At 37.8% G+C, this 20,729-nt stretch overlaps 1 long non-coding RNA gene across 1 annotated transcript; it reads left to right on the plus strand.

The window, feature by feature from the left end:
* The first annotated feature begins 9,529 nt into the window (after positions 1–9,529).
* On the plus strand, positions 9,530–16,455 carry LOC140108249 (uncharacterized). Its single transcript, XR_011851042.1, has 3 exons — positions 9,530–9,588; positions 11,856–11,915; positions 16,295–16,455. It is a non-coding gene; the product is annotated as an uncharacterized lncRNA (long non-coding RNA).
* Positions 16,456–20,729: the final 4,274 nt, after the last annotated feature.

The raw sequence follows: 20,729 nt of genomic DNA on the forward strand, positions 1-20,729 counted from the left end.
CATGTAAGTGCCCGAATCTAACATTGCGCCTAAACTGCGCCAAAATTGCGCCTAAACTGTGTTAAAGTAAAGTGATTAATAAGAGGCAGAAAATATACTTATCACAGATGGTTATAGCTTGTGATAATTCTGGCAAAACAGTGCGCCAGAATTTAGGCGCAACTACTACACTTAGGCGCACAAAAGTGATAAATGTGGCCCAAAGAGTTTTGAAGCTACAACATTGACAGTAATTCACTTAAGTTTAGTTGCTGGTCAATCAAAACATTTTGGTTGAAAATGAAAGTAAAGTATATAGAATAATGTGCCTCCGTTGCTATCTTAAATAAAACAACTCCCTTGTCTGACTTTCTAGAAGTCTGGGCGTATCATGTGGGATAATAGCCAAACAAGTAAGTATTTTGCAAAATGAATCGACACTCAACTGTACAGTGGACACCACATTTTCAATGTCACTGCTATTGTTAGTAAAGTTATTGGAAGTGGCTTGGCAAGATGATATACTATAGATGTACTGATAACATAAACAGAGCTGGGTGCAATGTCCTGATGTGACTTTCGTGGCCATGTCATGTCCCTAGTCAGACATAGAAGTAGGAGGAGCTGCCTGGGACTTGAACAGGACTTTGCTTCAGTCCCAGCTTCCATGTTGCATGAGTACTTCTGATCTTTACTCCTTGTGCCTGGCAGGAAGTGTAGGGGTCAGTGACATCCTGTAGTCTGAGGAGGCACAGATTGGCTGAAGAAGATCCCATGACCCTCTGGCACTTATGGCTGGACGCAGGTGCCTGAGACTAGGATTGCAGGAACCAAGGGCTTGAGCAGGGTAATAAAACTTAAAGTTTTAGGGTCAATAGATTGACCCTTCCTTTATATATAAATCGGTATAACACTGCCTACACTATGATATTACTATGTAGAATACCGTCTACTTTTCTTCCCCCCCCTGTCCAGGTACATTTGCTACCTATTGTTTAAAATAAAAATTATTTGAAAACATTCATTTTTTATTTGCCATCACTGGCTCGGTCCCAAGACTCGAATGAAATTTTGTTTCTATGTGTTTATCAGATCCCTGATGAATTTATAAATGAAACATGTCTGATCTAATCTAATGTGAGGAGAGGTAGCAGTAGTTAGTGTAATTGAGAGATAGTATAGATAGAGTCTAGTGCTTTTCTATGAAGACTATACACCAGCTTTAAATATGCTTCTCATACTACTGTTCAATTCACATATAATAATAATAATCTTTGTTTATATAGCCCCATCAAATTCCGTAGCGCTTTACAAATCATAGGGAACATATACAAATGTAATATTACATTACAAAGAACAAACAGTCATATGACAAAAGAGCTTCCATCCTCATACAGTGTTGATCGGCAGTGGGTTTCCGAATCGCCAAATGCTTCAAAAACTTTTTAGCGGTGGACTGTTACACTTAGTGAATTACCCAGCTCTTAAAAGTATCTTTAATAAAGTTATGCTCAAAAGTTTGCATACCCCTGCAGAATTTTGGCTATTATTATTTTATTTTTTTTCCACTCATTTAACTCTTTTTTGACTTATGGCTAGGTTGGGTGAAACCATTTATTGTCAAACTACTGTGTTTTTATGTTATCATTTTGATTGAGTGTAAAATTGATGTTAATTTGTCACATTATTGGCAGCGTGTAGATGCTTTCTGTCAGGTTCGCTGGGGAGAATGCTGGGACTTCTGGTGGTGCTAGTAGCGTTCTCCGACCTCTGGCGGGTATCCGCGCAAACTCCACCTCTCGTCCACTACCAGCGGTCTCTGGCGTGCGCGCCGGGCAGCGGCTGCTAAGACCTCGCGCTGTCTAGGAGTTGTGTTCTGAACTGCTGGGACTTATTGTACCCCTGCATGGTGCCTGCTATTGTGCTTGGTTATTCTGCACCATGAGGGGTTAATTCCCAGAAGTTGTCCAGCTCCTATCAGGTTCTGGAGGTGGGGTTCTGGCTGCATAAATTGCAGCCTCACTAGTCACCTGTGCCAGTGTTTGAATTCCCTTCATCACTCGCTCGCTGCATTAGGTTTGACTTGCTCTGTGTCTGAATTGTTGTGATCTCGGCCAGTTTTTTGACATTGACTCTTTGCTTACTGATTTTGCTCTTGACGTACCCTCTCGCTGTGACTCCGGCTAGTTTACCATTCTTTTGTGTGTTATTTTTGTCAGTCTGTTCGTGTTTTCCCTTCCCACACTTATCCAGTGTATTTCGAGTCTTCAAGTAGTTGCCCCACAGTTTAGCATGGGGGGGCTATAGGAAGGGACAGAGTTTGGGGCCAGCTCAGGGCACACTATCCCCTGTCTTCTGTGTTACCCAACCCTAACACTTTCAGATCAAGTAGAAAATAGAACTTTGTGTATGGTGAATGTTACAATAGGGAGGTCAAATAATAGAGGAAGTATTATGGGTTCTTTGTTTTGTCTTTTATCTTAAAATCTAAAAGAACAGAGCGATTCCTGGATTTGATGGTGAATGATTATAAATTATTACTCACATAACAGAATTGCATGAGTAATCATTTATAATTATTCACTGTAAAATCCAGGAATTGGACTGTTCTTTAAGATAACAGGCAAAACAAAGAACCCATAATATTCACTGAAAAAAAGCCAAGAAAGACAAAATTCTGCATGGGTATGTAAACTTTTGGGCGCAACTGTATTTTATCACTAGTGTTGAGAGGACTTGAACCACAAAGTTCAGGTTCGTACCAAAGTTTTTGTGTTCGTGTGCCCCGAGGCCCAACCCCAAACTTCATTTGAAAATCTGGTTGGGCTCTGAGTTTATGGCCCTGATCAGTACTGGTCCCAATAGTGGGCATTAACTCTTTAAATGCCATTGGTAGAATCACCAGCAGCACTTAAATAGTTGCAGCCGTGTGTGACAGCACTTACATTTTGGATCATCAATCCCCAACATAGATTGCTTGTGTTACTCTTTTTTGTTTTTCAATTCACTGGGTCCATTCATCACTACTAATCACATATCCCTTCCTTGAATATGAACCAATAAAATAGCCCTAAGAATTTTTCCAGATTTCCTGGAAAACCAATTTAAGCTATTACTGGAGGTAACTGTGATAATTCTTTTATATCTCAAAGTAAATAGATCCATAGCTTCGATTTACACTAAAGAAGTACTTCTTTAAGTACTTCCGCAGAGGTAACAGTGGATATCAACACATTGAAAGTTGTGTTAAACTTCAATCCAACAGAATATAAAGTTACAACGATCCATTTGTCCTTTGATGATAGCTCAGTACTAAGACTCAATCCTACAACAGCTTAAGAGATCAAGCATGTTACCATAAATTAATAATGGAAATCTCTCTTAGAAGTAACCTGGGGAAATGTGCTTAACATGTGAAAAATGGGCCCCTGGTGATAGAAAATGGGAATATTAAGTGAGATACTAGATCCATGTACAACTCCTCAATTTTAGTAACACAAAGCAATGTAGCAAAAGACAAAGTGTCAAGTGGAAAAAAAAAAACTAAAATAGATCTGACATCATTTATGACACAACCATCACAAGCTCAGTCCATAACAATCTGAATAAACAATCTTGTCTTTTCCAGTACAAGGTAAATCTGCTTTGATAAATGTCTTCACCTTCTCCAGCTGAATCATGTCAGAAGATTGCTTTTTTAGGGAAATGACTCTTGATTGAGTGTAAAAATTCTGTTAATATGTCACATTATTGGCAGCTTGAAGATGTTTTCAGATCCAGTAGAGAATGGAACATTGCGTATGGTGTATGTAACAATAGGGAGGTCAAATAATAGAGGAAGTATTATGGGATCTTTGTCTTGCCTTTTATCTTAAAGAACAGTCTGAATCCTGGATCTGACGGTGAATATTATAAATTATTACTCACACAATTCTGTTATGATAGACCAGTTCCGTATCATTTGAAGTTCAAAGCAGGTACATTTTTAGGTTGCTGTACAGCATATTGCTGAGGGCTTTACAAAGCTGACAGACACTGCGATCAGTTACAGAAAATTGTTCACCGAAAATCTACAATAATTAAAAAATGTTATTTGTTTCTGGATTGAATATTAAATGGTGACACATTCCGTTTAAAGAATCCAAGCTTTATGATAGTGCCATATAATATCTTCTCCCCTCTCTAAATATTGAAAATAAAGGGTTGTTAGGGATCAGAGGCCTAGAACTGCTACAGGTTAGCTCCTGGAAACTTTGACTCATGTCCTCCTGTCCCAGATTCACATGAAGGACTTCTCTTTAGAATAAAGGGTCCAGAGTCCCCATACAAAAAGGGTCACTTTTCAATCAACACACAAAAGGCACCTCCTCCAATAGGTGGAGCCTAAATGTTAATGTTTCTCTTCTCTGTTGTACAGGAACTATCTTCCTCCATGACTCTATTTTCTCTTCTGGAAAGCCTGACCCTTATCCATTCTTTCTTATCTAACTGCTGCCTTCTCCAAACCCAGATCCACTTTGACTATTCTTTATCTTACATCTAGTTCTTTGTATCAGCATCCCCTGACCCACCAGGACAAGCTGTCACCCTCTCTCGGCGAGGTAGTGGTTTTATGTCCTCATTCAAGTGAAGTCTGGGATGGTTGATTACATATTTGAGTTTTGCCTTAAATCAAACTGGACAGATGGCACAGTGGTTACAAACCTACTATGTGTTTTATCTTTGTTTGCTTTGTTTCATGGTCAATTAAAACAATACAATGTTAAACTAGTCTATGTAGAGATGCATGCACTGTCCTTTCAAGATAAGAGATGAAATGGACTGCATTAGTTCCAGGAGGGAAGCCCCTATTTAGAATTTTCTTCCACAGAGTTTTTATTAACTTAAAGGAAATCTACCATCAAAATCAAGCATACTAAACCAGGGACACTTACTCATAGATCTAGGCACTGTGACTGTGGTCATATTTGTTATCTATGAAGAGCCACCGGGATGTTACCAGAGCTGCTCCATGCAATAGCTTCACAAACTGTCTCATTCTCCCCCCTGCCAACTCAGCACTTTCCCCCTATCCTCTGCCTGACAGTGGGAAGGCCTGTGAATCTGCAACCCAGAAGGACTCTAGTAACCCAATAGGAGCCCTTCAGGTTCTTTACCATTATTTTAAAAGTTAGTTTTTTAAGGAAGGTGCCATGGATAAAAAATTATGAGAAGATTACCACAATCACTGAGCTTGGATCTATGAATAAGTGCTTCTGTTATTTTAGGATGGATTTTCATGGTCGATTACTTTTTACTAGTAATTAACTCAACTAAGTTGGTAAAACTGACTTGATCTGGTTATTTATATTATATGTAACTTATTTTCTATATATAACACAATTAATTATTGAAATACAAGCATAGGTGATCATGTTGGATTAGTGCTACACAATCTATTATCAAAATTCTGAAGGAGGATACTTTCAGCACAGTTTCCTGCAACGATCCTAGACTAAAAATTCCAACAAAAATGGAGAGCGATGGACATATAGGGGCACATTTACTTACCCAACAAAGTTCACCTAAAGTGCATTGTCCGTCGTCTACGGACTGTGCCGCGATTCACAAAGATCGTGCACCTGATTTCCTGCATCTGTTGCTTCCCCGCTCAGGTCCGACGGAGTTCCCCTTCTTCTTCCCGGTGTATGTAAGTGCATTGGTTGTGACACAATTTGAATATTAAATCCCGCACTCAGTCCGAATCAGTCGGATTGTCCGACGGCCCACCCCCCCAATTTTGGTTGCATGAAAGCCAGAGCAATTGCGCCACAATCCATGCATGTGACACAATCCCCTTCTAAATGCCTGTCACAGCGGCTCTAAAATCCAACGATAGTGCGATCCGCGGGTCCCTTAGTAAATAGCCTCATAGTATTATATCATGTTATCATGAGATGGATTTGTATTCAGCATCAATTCTATTATTCTGTCCTTTCAACACAAGAGTAAACTGAGATTAATGCCACAAATGTGAACTAGCCTTAAAGGAACAGTACAATCTGCTAGCAGCATGTTATAGAGCAGGGTGAGTTAAATAGATGATATACAGTTTTACATCATTCCTGTTTAACAGATTTACATCATTCCTTGTCACTTATTTATAGGAAATGTTTTCTCATTCTGACCTTATAAATAATGGGGCAAGACCTTCTCAGTGATTGTGAGTTATCTGTATCCACTCAGCCAAACCAGTTCCCTACACTGTACTGGGGAGACCCAATCAGGTTGAAAAAGTGTGGTCTACAGCTGGGAATCTGTTCCTTCTGGAATAGATATATACTGGTTGATTTTAATCTTGCATCATGTCATTAGGCTTCCTGAAGGCCATGCTTGATGTCAAGGGAGCTGCCTTACAAGGTAGCTAAAAGAGGCATGGGTTTCCTTATGCCATCCTGGAAAACATTGCATATTTGTGCAAAGTCCCAGTCACAGTACCGTGCAAAATTTTAGGTTGGTGTACAGAAAATGCTGCAGAGGATGATTGCTTTAAAAATAGAAGTGTAAGAGGAATTGTTAAAAATCTTCAACAGGCAATCCAATCCATACATGTACCCCATGTAAAACTATCTTCAATGTAAAGGAAAGCAAATGGACACATATAGCAGTGCTTGTGCACCAGTTTTCTGGCTTAAAAATAGGCTCTCAGCATGCGTCCAGGAATTGCACCTATTCCCCTACTTTCACCACTTCCACGCCAATTGAGTGTGGAGAGATGTGAAAGGGGGCTGCCCAGGGTATCAGTGGTCCAGCTCAGGGTGTTCTTGGCATCAGACCTGGGGTAGAAGTGCTCCAATGGAGCAACGCTGCTACCCAGCGAATTTATCAGGAGGCCGGAGCCTCCTGATAAATCCGTTTGATGCAAGGGTACGGGGCATTACGGGGCATCATCACAGCTGGCACACTTATGGGCCGCAGAGTCCTGAAGGTGATGAAATTGTCAAGTGTGTCTGGGATTACATGAACAGACACAAGCCTGCATCCACAGAAGCTCTGAGATCAATTCTCCAAGATGTATGGAACAACTTCCCTGCAAATGTCCTCCAAAAACAGTGGTTAGTTCTCCAAGATGTATGGAGCAACCTACCTACCAAGGTCATTTAAAAACAAGCAAATTTGCAAGTGCATCTAGAACAAATGACTCAGTTTGAAAGGTAAAGCATAGTGGCCTCAAGTATTTTATTTACATTTCTTTTGTTCATTGGCCTTGTTCGTACTTCGACGGAATTTTACTTTACTGCCTAAGACTATTGTAAAATACTATCCAGTGAAACTTTTAACTACACTCATAACAATAGAAGGATAAGGGTAATAGATATAGAACAGGGTAAACTAATAACATTTAAGTTATGCTGAATTGTTTCCTACAAAACTATCAATCTGTTCAGCTTCTTCTGGTCTATACCTTCTGCCTGGAGCTTGGACGCATTTGCAATGTGACAGATTTACTTTTACTTTTATGTGAACCATATGCCATAGGTTTTGGATCTGGCCAACAAAGACACCAATGCTGCCATAGGGCACTTTCACATTGGTGTTGGTTCTCAGCTTCAGTTGTGCATCCATTGAGTTTGTTTTCCACGGATTACAGATCAATGAAAATTCAAGCCAATGTGAAAACAACCATAGAAATCAATGGCTGTGTAAATCCATGAACACTTATGGGATTGGGGTACAGGACAATTGTGTATAAGGGTCACACATTAAAAAAGTTTCCCTCACCTTCCTCCTTGTCTCTCCTTTTTTGCCCATATCTATCGATATATGATCTATTTTATATTTCTGCATCTATAAATCTACCATCTTTCATATTTATCTTCTATCATCAATCTACCTATCATCTGTCTCTCCTATACAAGTCTCCTACAGTCCCATATTACACATTCCTTACCATACTACTGTTTGTAATCTACAAAGTGTTATTATTGTGCTGGACTAAAGGAGCATCTTACTTACTGTAAATGTTCATAAAATAGTTTTATATTGGGGCCACACTTTAAATTTTTCCCAGGGCCTCATGCCGGTCTGGCACCAGCAGCGCGTTTTCCTGGGCAAGTGCCAGGGCCCAGAGCTTCTGGGGACCCACATACTGAATCGTTGGGGCTTTATATATAATAACTAGAGATGAGCGAGTATACTCGTCCGAGTATACTGCTCGGTCGAGTATTAGCATACTCGGACCGGCTCGTTACTCGGACAAGTATCTCGCCGGCTCGAAATCGAGCATTAAATTAATAAAATAAAGTGAAGAAAAGTATTTTTATTGCAAAATAAAATATTCCACATGTTTCCAGATGTTTTAATTGTTAGAATACATTGAAAAAACACTATTCTTCACTTTGCAGGTGTTCTCGCTTGCCTCCCGCTAGGTTCGGAGATGTTCGGAACATCTGGAATGTGAAGAATATTGTTCTTTCAATGTGTTCTGCACTTAAATGGTCCTGTGTTCACTGTTTTCACTGTTTTTATTCTATTCTTCACATTGCAGGTGTTCGCGCGTGTCTTCCGATAATGTCGGAGATGTGCGCGCACATCAGCAATGTGAAGAATGGAATAAAAACATTAAAAACTGTGAAAACACGAACATTTAAGTGCAGAACACATTCAAATAACACTATTCTTCACATTGCTGATGTGCGCACACATCTTCGACATTATCGGAAGACACGCGCTAACATCTGCAAAGTGAAGAATAGTTAAAACAGTGAACACAGGACCATTTAAGTGCAGAACACATTGAAAGAACACATTGAAAGAACACTATTATTCACATTCCAGGTGTTCCGAACATCTCCGAACTTAGCGGGAGACACGCGCGAACACCTGGAAAGTGAAGAATAGTGTTTTTTCAATGTATTCTAATAATTAAAACATCTGGAAACATGTGTAATATTTTATTATGCACTGTTCTTTTATTGTTCTATTTTATTTAAAAAAATGCTCGGGTCTCCCATTGACTTTAATGGGGCTCGTTATTCGGTACGAGCACTCGAGCATCGGGAAAAGTTCGTACCAAATAACGAGCACCCGAGCATTTTAGTGCTCGCTCATCTCTAATAATAACCATGATGGGGCTGTATGAGGTAATAACCTAGGGAATATTTTTTGGAACAGAAGACTATTTTAGCTTCAGAATTTTTCACGTTGCCACGTGAGTTCACTGCAATGAGGCTTACTGAGGCTATGTCGCCCAGGGGCCTACTGATACCTGGGGTCGACCCTTGCCCCACTTGTCTAAAACTAGCCCTGGCTCTTACCATTCATCTTGGACACCTATTACTGCGGTAGTGGCTTTTCTATTAGTAACTGGGAACTTGTAGGAGAACTTGAGGTTTCCAGACCCGAGTATGATCCTGAGGGTCATTTACAAGATGTGTGCTTTTAATGGCAATTTGTATTCTAATGACATTTTTTGAATTGCATATTTTGATCTTTTTGCACAACCCTTTGCCTTGGTGGTTACATTAACATTGTACTGTGTGTTATCCCTGTACTATCATCTCACAGGTGGGGGAAGCGTGGCCTATAGGTCTGTGTGGGGGATGGAATAAAGTGAAGAAATGCATCGTGGTGAGTGCTGCCTTCTTTGTACAATCATTTGAAGCCAAATATTTACTAAATATTTAAAAGTATTAAATACAAATGTATATATTTTAATAAGACTTCGGTAATATTAGAACCTGAATAGAAATAATGAATCATTGCATGTCTATGACATTAGATGTAGGTTATATCTTAACTTGCCTAAGATTCATATTGTAACAAGATCCAATCAATTTCTCCTACAGGGAATGGAAACTTGTCATCTTTGTGAGAATATTCACCTCATCACCGACTTTTAGACATGCCTAAATTCTTATTGCTATTGCCACAAAATAACCTTCATGACAGGTCCAGGCTTTCAGACTGTAAAACAAGTGCAGAGTCACTTCTCCGACACTTTCTACAATCTGTATGAACACAAACACCTGTGTGATTCTTTTAGCAGATGTTAATCCCCAACTTCTAACAATGGGTTTATTGCATGCCTCCATTTTTGGTTCCAGAAGACAGTTATCCAGCCAATTACCAATTATACTTGCTACATTTTATCATGAAAAAATCCAAAAGAAGTATTGGCGAAAAAGAAAAGATGATTGTGCTGACTTATAACATTCACTGGAGATCAACATTACAGAATAATAGACAATCAGTTTATTTTTCCAAAAATAATGTAATTTCCATGGATCAACATTTGATGGATTTATGTAAGGGGCATAGAACAGTGTTCTACAAAATTTTCTAGCTATATCAACATAAAACCTTTATTTTGAAAAAAAAACTTGATAATTATTATTAGAGAACAGAGAAAGATTATAATTACATTTTTTGAAGGTTACAACATTAACCAATCAGTAGGAAGTGCACAGGCCTTTGCTTTGACTGACTTCAGCACATATGCATCCACAGAACATCACTTTTCTCTCACACTGCTATGGTGGGATTCTCAACCACTTCTCTTCCAGTCTCTTCATGGTTCTGTGACTATTGTGGGTTTCTTGGCCCTACCTTTGTCACTATGGATTTTCAATAAGTTTTCCATTGGGTTGAGATCAGGACCCAATGTTGGCCATTTCATTTCTTCAATATGACATCGTGCATGAAAATTGTTGTCTGATTGGGTGAAGAACGCAAAGAAAGAACCATGTGTAGTTACACTTGCATTCACTCTGCCATGTAGATATGTGAGAGGTCCAACTCCTGCTGCAGAAAACATTCCCCAAACAATGGCACCTCCTCCACCACCTTTCACTGACTTCTTTACACACCTAAAGTACAACTGTAAATTGCAACAGTTGCAATGTGAAGTATATAGGTAGCACTATAAATAAACTGAAGACCCGAATTGATGAGCATTTGTCCGATATAGAAAATAAGAATACAGGAGTTTCAGAAGCAGCATGTCATTTTATTGAATTTCACGAATGGAATACTTCCACCTTCTGCTTCTCTGGGATAGCAAGGTTGTTTAACCCCATGAGGGGAGCCAATTGTAAAAACTAGTAAGAAAAAAGGAATCCCTCTGGATTTTGGGACTGAAAAATAAATTTCCACATCGTATTGATTTATTTTTAAAAATTAATGTATTAAAATGTGTATAGGTGTTATTGTTCAAAACTGGTAAAAATAGAAAATAGAATTTAGTGATTGGTTCTGACTTGTTTTAAATTGGGTGGATTTAAGAAATTTTATTACAATGTGCTGGATTCAAAAACATTTTTGAAGCATATAAAAACTCGGCACTAAGCAAAAATAGGCTATTCTCTGTTTTACTCTAATTACCTATCTGCATGCATTGGGCTGCTAGCAGAGGTTTTACCTTGTCCCCTGAAGCTTGTGTCCTTTTGTCATGCTTCCTGCTAACCGCTAGAACCCAATTTTTATCAGTTACTTTACAGTTAATAATATATACTACTGTTGTATTCTTTAGTTTGTACTTGTCTGAGTCCCTGATCCCATCTAATATTTTATCATGCAGAAGGCAAAGGCATCATCAGATATATTTATATACAGATACTATGTTATTCATTTAAATTAATTGGTATAAAAATACATATTTTCGTGCCATACTCCTATACGTCCAGTAGGCAGCATCTTACACAATATGCTTCCTTCACTTTTAGGCTGCCTGGTGAATAAAATATTCAACTTTCAAATTACAAAATTAAGGGGTTGGGAATTTTAATAGTAAACTTCTTGTAGTAGTAAAAAGCAATGATACTTATCATACAGTTATGTATAGAACAGTTTATATAGAATCAATCACCTAATAATAACGCGACTTATAATCTCTGCAGGTCTCCGTGTTGGTTTTTGTCTCGGATCGTCAGAAGATTGGGAATCGGTCTGGATAATAGGTAATTACTACTGTACATGCGTTTGTTAGTATTGGCTAAACAAGAAGGAAACATGTCCCTTCTATGCGTAGAGCCCAGCGTGCAGTCAGGCCTTCTGTGCACGGCAGTCTATGTTCGCTCTAGATTAGTAAACAGCCTGAAATAACATATTTGCCAGGATCACATAAATCATGCTATAAACTGTTTGTTGCTGAAACTGTCCAGATTGATGAAGTGACCTATCCTCCACAAGTAAATCATTTCTGCAGAAAGCAACACTTCAGAGCATGTGTAGTTCCCCACACTACTTTCCAACATGACTTGTTCTTCATCAGAAGCTGTTTACCCTTTGCTGTCCAGACAAAGCAAACTTTGAAGATTCATTGGAGCTGGGAGCACCGAGAGGGGATGACACCTTGTAAGTTATGTCCCTCTGCTTCCAATACATCCCACTTTTCCTTACTCGGAGCATTTCCATTGATGTGTAGTACACACTTATCCATTGTTTATGCCCCTTTACCATTTTGTGTTTCAATTTTTTGCTCCCCCTACTTTCAAAAACCATAACTTCTTTATTTTCCATGTACAGAGCTGTATGAGGGCTTGTTTTCTATGTAACCTATTGTACTTTCCAGTGTCACTATGTAATATCTCATGTAACGAACAAATGCAGTAAAAGTTGCCGAAAAAATGCATGTGAAACATTTCTTAATACTTTTTAAAAAAATACCAACTGTCAGTCTATTATTAGGTTAAGGGCCCAGAGTGCAAATTGCAGGATACTGAAATTTTTATAACATATAGAAAAAAAGAAAAGCAAAATGTGGTCAACAAAATTAGTTATTTTCTGGTTATGCATTAGGGGAAATGTGTTGCAGTGCAGGTCATTCCATTTGTAACATTGTCTCTGCTTTTATGTCTGTGCACTCCAAATGACACCTCCCCTTTATACTTCAGGTCAGTACAATTACGAGGATACCACATTTATATATAAGGTTGATTATGTATTAATACTTTTTTTTTTACTTATCTTATGTCAGAAAAATTTATTAATTTTGTTTTTTTCAAATTTTTTTATGGGATATGCTGATATTTTTATTGCTAGCATTTTGGGGATTTGTAGGACCGTATGAGCAATTTTGTGACATGTTTTATGTGTTGCAAAATGGCAAAAAAAAGTGGCAATTCGGACATTTTGAGGTTATTTTTCCATTACAGGTTTCACTGTTTTGAATAATTATTTTTATATTTTGACAGATCGGGCAGTTTGGAAAGTGAGGATACCTAACATGTTTATGTTTGTTTGTCTATTTTTATTTCTGTTATAGCGAAAGGGTGTGATTTTAGGGGATTTTTGTCAACTTTTTTATTTTTACTTTGAGCCCTCTTCATACATCCTTCACAACAACATTGTGGCGTATAGATCCGTGATACATAGACATGTGTCGTTAAGATGTTATATGTTAAAACTAGATAAAGAAATGCTTTTTTCTTTCCTTTTCTGTTTTATTTATCTGTGGATGTTTTAGTTTTCTGCCCTTGATCACAGAGGCAGCCATCTTGCCTCTGCTTTAATAACAGGATTTAGTGAGCAGCTTTAGTCACATAAACTGTGAAATACTGGAGCAGACTCCATAAGGTCTATGGAAGAGCTTTGTTAATTGGTCTTCCACTTACTAAACTCTCTCCTCTACAATCCATTCTCAATACAAGTATTTCTCTAAACTGTGCCAGTCACTGCACTGGCTGCCTGTATCCCTCTGAATACAGTTTAAATTAATCACCCTCATCCACAAAGCTCTTCATAAGGCTGCTCTACTCAATATCTACTCTCTTATCTCACTCTATTGTCCAATCCACGCTCTTTGATCCACCAGTGATCTTAGATTAATCTCTTCCTTAATTCAAACCTCCCACTCACGACTCCAGGACTTCTCCTGGGCTGCACCAAATCTCTGGAATGCCCTTCCCGGTCTATTAGTCTAACAACCCACCCACAAGGCTTCAAACATGCTCTTAAAACCCATTTATTTAGACCAGCCTATGATACTCGCTAACTGTATGCAACTTTAACTCTTTATTGACCAATTCTGGGTACTCCCCCTGTCTGTTATCCAGAAAATGCTTCTCTGCAGTCCCACTGACCTTGGACTTTGTATATAAGATGGCGGCTGAGGGCTGGTTCAAGCAGCAGCATTTTTATTTATAAATTATTTTTAATCCATTCCCTTATATAAATGGCTGGACCATTATACAAGCCATTATACCTCTTTTCTCACCCCCTCATACTCATAGACTGTAAGCTCTTGTGTCACCCCTCATCCTCATAGACTGTAAGCTCTTGTGTCACCCCCTCATCCTCATAGACTGTAAGCTCTTGTGTCACCCCCTCATCCTCATAGACTGTAAGCTCTTGTGTCACCCCCTCATCCTCATAGACTGTAAGTTCTTGTGTCACCTCCTCATCCTCATAGACTGTAAGCTCTTGTGTCACCCCCTCATCCTCATAGACTGTAAGCTCTTGTGTCACCCCCTCATCCTCATAGACTGTAAGCTCTTGTATCACCCTCTCATCCTCATAGACTGTAAGCTCTTGTGTCACCCCCTCATCCTCATAGACTGTAAGCTCTTGTGTCACCCCCTCATCCTCATAGACTGTAAGCTTTTGTGTCACCCCCTCATCTTCATAGACTGTAAGCTCTTGTGTCACCTCCTTATCCTGATAGACTGTAAGCTCTTTTCTCAGATCCCTCATCCTCATAGACTGTAAGCTCTTGTGTCACCCCCTCATCCTCATAGACTGTAAGCTCTTGCGACCAGGGCCCTCACTCCTATTGTTTCATATGACTGTTATTACTCTGTAATGTATTGTTTTATTTGTAAATGTTCCCCAGAATCTGTAAAGCTCTATGGAATTTGATAGCACTATATAATGATTATTACTATTATTATTATTATTATTTGTAGATGGGTTCTATGTAGGGAGGAAGGATAGATAAGATGTAGGATCTGGGGTTGTTAACTTTTGTTATAATCCTGTATGTGAGGTAAATGAAGTGACTGCTGCAAAGGAGAACCCTTCAGAATTAGCAATAGTCAGTCTATTATTAGGCTTAGAGTTAAAATTGCAGGTTACTGAATTTTTTTAAATATATAGAAAAAAATTAAAGAAAAATTTGGTTACCAAGAGTCAGACAAGACTAGTCTTCTGCTGTGCAAGACGGTGGAGTCTTACTTTGCACTATCTACTAGTGTTTGGGCCAAAATGTGTAAAGTGATTAAAGTTGTTTACATTTCTATTCCTAGGTTTCCATTGGGCAGCACTAAATATTTTTGTATGGACACTACTGATCATGTCATCATCACTTAGTGATTATGCCAGCAGGTACCACCATAGGAGTTGAATAATGATTCATTTTTGTTTTATACTTGATTTTTTCAAGGTGCATAATTCCATTATATAAGAACATTAACTTATTACCACACACTGAATAGGTGCTTGATTTTGATGGTACATACTAAAATCAACATTGATTACAAATAAAACTAGATTAAAAATCTAAACACATTAGATAAGCCAAGCATGGTATCATAGTAAAAAAGGTTAGAAAAAGACTTCAGTCCATCAACTCCAACCTATTCATTATATTGCATTGATCCAGAAGAAGACAAAAACCTTGCAAGGCTGATGCCAATTGGCCCAAAGCAGGGAAAAATATCTTCCAGACTCCTAATATGGTTGTCAGAATAACTCACTGGATCAACAGAAACTACTAACAAAGTTCTATTCCCATAAAATGGGATGTTATTGCTATATGAAAATAGTATACAGGCAGTCCCCGAGTTACTTACAAGATAGGTTCTGTAGGTTTGTTCCAAAAAAGACACATAAAACAATTATTACTATTACATATCCAAAATAGTATGTCCGGAGCACAAAACATAATACAGCACATATTGCAAATATTCACTTACTATAGCATGGAAAACAACCAATCCAGTAATAGAACATTATTTCTTCATGTTCCCCATTTATACCACATATTTTTTAATCAATCATATTTACATTTATAACATCATTTTGCTGTATATCCTAAATACTCTTAAATAATAACCTAAAACCTACCCACTCTGCCGGGGGGGGGGGGGGGACACTAGAGTTTTGTTGTTCAGTTTTTAATCTGACCCTGCCCGCCACCCATCTCCCATGTTTTCTCCCAAACGACGGGGAGCCTATTTTCCTCATAGCTCTTAATTTCAACCAGGGCTGTCCATTGCCTGAAAGTTGGTGAATCAGACTTCATCCAAGACCTTGCAATCAGTACTTTTGCAACCAATGATAGCTTACAGATCATTATCTTTTGAAATTTTGATATCTTATACATTTCTTCATTCGTAAGGTCATTTATCACTAGAACCACGAGAGAGCACGGCAAAGCAACACCCAGGATATCAACCATCGCGGCATGTACCTTGAACAAAAAATTTCAAGAGCTGGACACCCCCAACTCAGTCGGCTTGCCCCCTGGCACACTTGGGACAGGCAGAACTCCATCCCATTCCCCAGTGAAGGTGTATAATAAAGTCTGTGAACATAATTAAATCGTATCAATCTGAGATTCATATTTAAAGAAGACCACACAATGTTACGATATACTTCTGACCAGTGAATTGTAACATTAAAAGAAGCATCTCTTTCCATGTGTTTCTCCACATTAAATACCACATTCCGTGAATTTTCAACATTAAAAATTTTAAATATTTTAGAGATAGTGAGTTTCCCCTCACACTTAAATAAAAGCTTATCAAAAATAGTATTGTAATAAACAATAAAACAAGTTTTGTCTTGAGTTTTAACATAAGCATTCTGTATTTGCATATAGTGAAAAACAAACCTATTCCCCATGGGATATCTACTTTGAAGTTCCTGAAAGGGAATCAATGTCCCGTTATCAAATAAGTGTTGTACCTTTGTGATACCCATTGTCTCCCATATCTGTGTATCTATCATTCTAAAAAATTACTCAAAATTAATATGATATATTATATATACATATATATAGAAAAATTAAAACAATGCATCTGCACCTTTTAAGAAAAAACAGTATTTTCCTTCTGGTCTAATGTAGTTACCTTATTTTTTAATAGTATGGGCATTTTCACATACTTAAACACACAAAAAAAGAAGATATGTATATATGCAAAAATATAAACTTTATTATTAGTCAAAGTTAAAATCATTTAAAAATGTCCCAGCAAAGGGGAAACCACAAACCTCCCTCAGAATTGCCTAAACATTTTTTTTTTATTTTAAACTATTGTATGTTACTAAATATATCTCAAATATATATATATATATATATATATATATATATATATATATATATATATATATATATATATATATTTCTTGCCATATGTTAACCAATTCTAACAGGAAAAATAAAATAAAATAGAATGTAAAAAAAGATTAGCTGCCTGCTCAAGGTTTATTACGATGTGAATATGGAAATACACCTATATTTGTTCTGTAGTTTGGTTCTTGAGTTGAATAGGAACTGCTCTTTCTTTTGCGGTGCGAGTATTCGTCACATTCACGGCATGGTAATGCACATGCTCAAAAGAAAGCAACAAACCTGCCTGATATAGGCCAATGGGGCCGGGAGTTAGCCACAGTTTGCTCAGCTAGCTCATGTCCAAAATGCATGGTCATGTGCATGAGGCATAAATCCAGTAAAAACGTTTTTTGTCCCTGTTACAATTAGATTTTCAAAATTTTGGGGTGTCATGGGATCAAGGAGTAATAATAAAGTTCTACAGCTCTACAGTTGATCATTGCAGCCAGATGGTAAAGTCTAGTAAATTAACAGCATCCACCGAGCTTCACCAGAGTGGGCAGAGAGATCCGTCTGTAACTAGAAGTCATCTGTAATTTGGGTGTTCTTAAGTCAGGACTGTCTGTATTTCTATTTGCTCAACATGGATTTCTAATAGTTTTATTATACAAGGAAGAGGGAGCATACAAACACAAAAAATATTACCAAAGCTAAAATAATTAAAACCATTTTAAGTCTTCTGAATTTTAATATGATATTAAATACTGTGCAATGTCTTGAAAAATATGAAAGGATGAATTTCCCAGTATAAAAGATTTACTATTTGCTATGCTTTAAATAAATTCCTCCAACACCTCTGGGCCATAGTTTTACTGCAGTATACACAAAAGGGCATAAATCTTGTTGCAAAAAAATCTATAAATACAACTTGCCCTTCAACATTTTATGGAATTGTTTTGTAGGAAAATGAATGATGGGCAAGATAGTTATAATGATTTACCTTTGTCTTCTGGTAATTGTAGATGATAATAAGTCTTTGGGTTATTGTACGCTATGGCAGGACATACACTTGGCATTCAAAAATGACTAGATGGTAACATCTAATCTGTCCTGGAAGTCAAGTTAAATTTATGAATTGTCTTCAAAGAAATACACGAGAGTGGACTATAGTTCCATTGTAGCACACAAGTAATTATCTACACTTATTTCAATTTTACAATGATCTATCCAAGGAACATAAAACCTTTTATGGGAAAAAGTGGATAGTGTTTATTTTTAGTGTTTATTCTTTATTTTTACTGTGGGTCATGTGCAATATCAACTACTAGTAGTTGATCAAATTTGTTCTGTAAAAAGTTTTACGAAAAGCCAACCCACACACATGGCCCTTTGGAGAATATTCCATTTTGTTATCAGTTATTGCTATCCATGAGTGAATACCCACTAAGCAGAGTGTTTTTTTCAAAATACAGTCTTAGAATTGGGTCCAGGGAGTAAATCTGGATATTACAACTGTTTGTTGTGGCCAATGTGCACTAGGAAACACCATTATTATTTGTACATTGATCTATACATTGGTTGCAAACTGTTTATTGAACAATTGAGGCTTAAATACAATCAGTATATTTTACATATAAATATGGAAAGCTATAAAAATGTAACTTCTTATAATAGGAGCCCATCAAGAAATATTAAAAACCCAACATAAACTGTATTTATTGCCTATTTCTCATAGTTCAAAGTTAGGGTATGCATGCAGCCAAAAATCTAGACTGGAGAAAGAAGAATCTAAATTGACAATGGCCCCTGTCATTGGTGTCCATTGTCAAGATGCTGATCTAGAATGCCATTCGATTTATTCTAGCACAAAAGAAACTGGAAGCTATTTTCTTGTACTATAAAATAAATTTGCCATAATTTCCAAGGAAATTATCATGATAGTTACACTTTATTTTTCTGTCAACGTGCGTTTCTTTTATTCACCATACTCTGCAATGGTTAACTGTTCCTTGTTCTTGATAATTCTTCCCTACTTCACCCAATACAAAGTTGCTCCGGGGACCACAACCGAGGGGGTGTAAGGGTGAATATAAGCAAATTAATTCAATTATCTGCCTCAGTTCAGTTAGAATCAATTGGAATGATTCTCAGGCGGTCTGCAATGCTTGAATGTTGCTGCATGTTCCATGTCATAAAGAGTACTGATTAGTGATCCAGTTGGGTTTGGAGAGTAGAGCACCTTAACGTGAACACCCCACCATTTTTGCTGCTACCCATGATGTAATCAGCTTTGTCGGTAGCATTTAAAGGGTTAAAAACCCCAATCAGCAGTCCATCAACCACCTTTTCCTGGTGAACCTGAATGCTGAACCCAAACTTCTGGCTTAAGTCCTGGTTCAGGGACCCAAACCTGCAAAGTTCGTAATGGTCCCTAACATTGTGGTTTGGGTCCCCTTATCAGTAATAAAGAGTTCCTCTCTATTAAGCACCTACATAACATTAATGCCTTTCATGAAGTCAAGCTCTGACAGTGGATTAGGACACATGCCTTTCCAATGCTCCAGTTCTCTAATACATGTACCAAATATGAATGGCTTGCCAACTAGGTATTTTAAGGGATCTGTTTATCTACACTTTTACTTTAATATATACAGGCAAAAATATATGGTTTACTCATGAGCAGACCTGTTCAGGTTTGGGTTAGCTGAGTTCAGCCGAGCCTTGAACAGAAGTTCACTTTGGGTACCCGAATCAGAACATTCCCCAGCATTACCCGTGATCAGTGTGACTTTGCGGACACCATTTAAAGGAATGGGTTTGCTCTTCACTAGTTAACACCTGTGATCAATGCCGGCACTGATTGTGGATGTGAAGCCTTTAAAATCCCCACCGCCATTTCCTTTGAAACCTCCTCATAATGTTATCAGGGAACAATGATCACATGGAAAATGGCGATGCACCTTTGGCAGTCAAAATGCAGCTGCCCGCTCAAATGTGGCATTTAATGGGTTAATTCCACTGGCACCATTGTGGGTGGTAGCAGTGTGAACCTGAATGCGAACCCAAACCCCAATGTTTGGGTCCATGTCAAACATTGCAAGTTAAGGTCCCCGAGCCTACAATGTTCAGCATGAACAAGAAATATTACATATCGGTCTGATCATCACTAATACAGTTATTTCCAGCAGATAAGCTACAATCAGAAAAACATTCATCCCTTACTTATGCTCATGTATTACATTTGTCACGCTCCTCTGCATGGTGTAAGTTAATGGATAACATGATTGAATTAAATACTATAGTAAACATCATTGTCTTTCCAGTAGTTTTACAGTATCTACTGTAGTGAAATGTTATTCTAATCAAGTCAACAATAGATCATAGCTTCATTACTGTATGTGGCAACTATATTTACTCTTACAACTCTGACAAAACACAGACTGACCTAAGGTAATGAATCATGGAGAGAGAATCTCAACCTGCGTATTTGCGCATTGCT

Source organism: Engystomops pustulosus, chromosome 1, assembly GCF_040894005.1.
Source record: "Engystomops pustulosus chromosome 1, aEngPut4.maternal, whole genome shotgun sequence".
NCBI classification, from domain to species: Eukaryota; Metazoa; Chordata; class Amphibia; order Anura; family Leptodactylidae; genus Engystomops; species Engystomops pustulosus.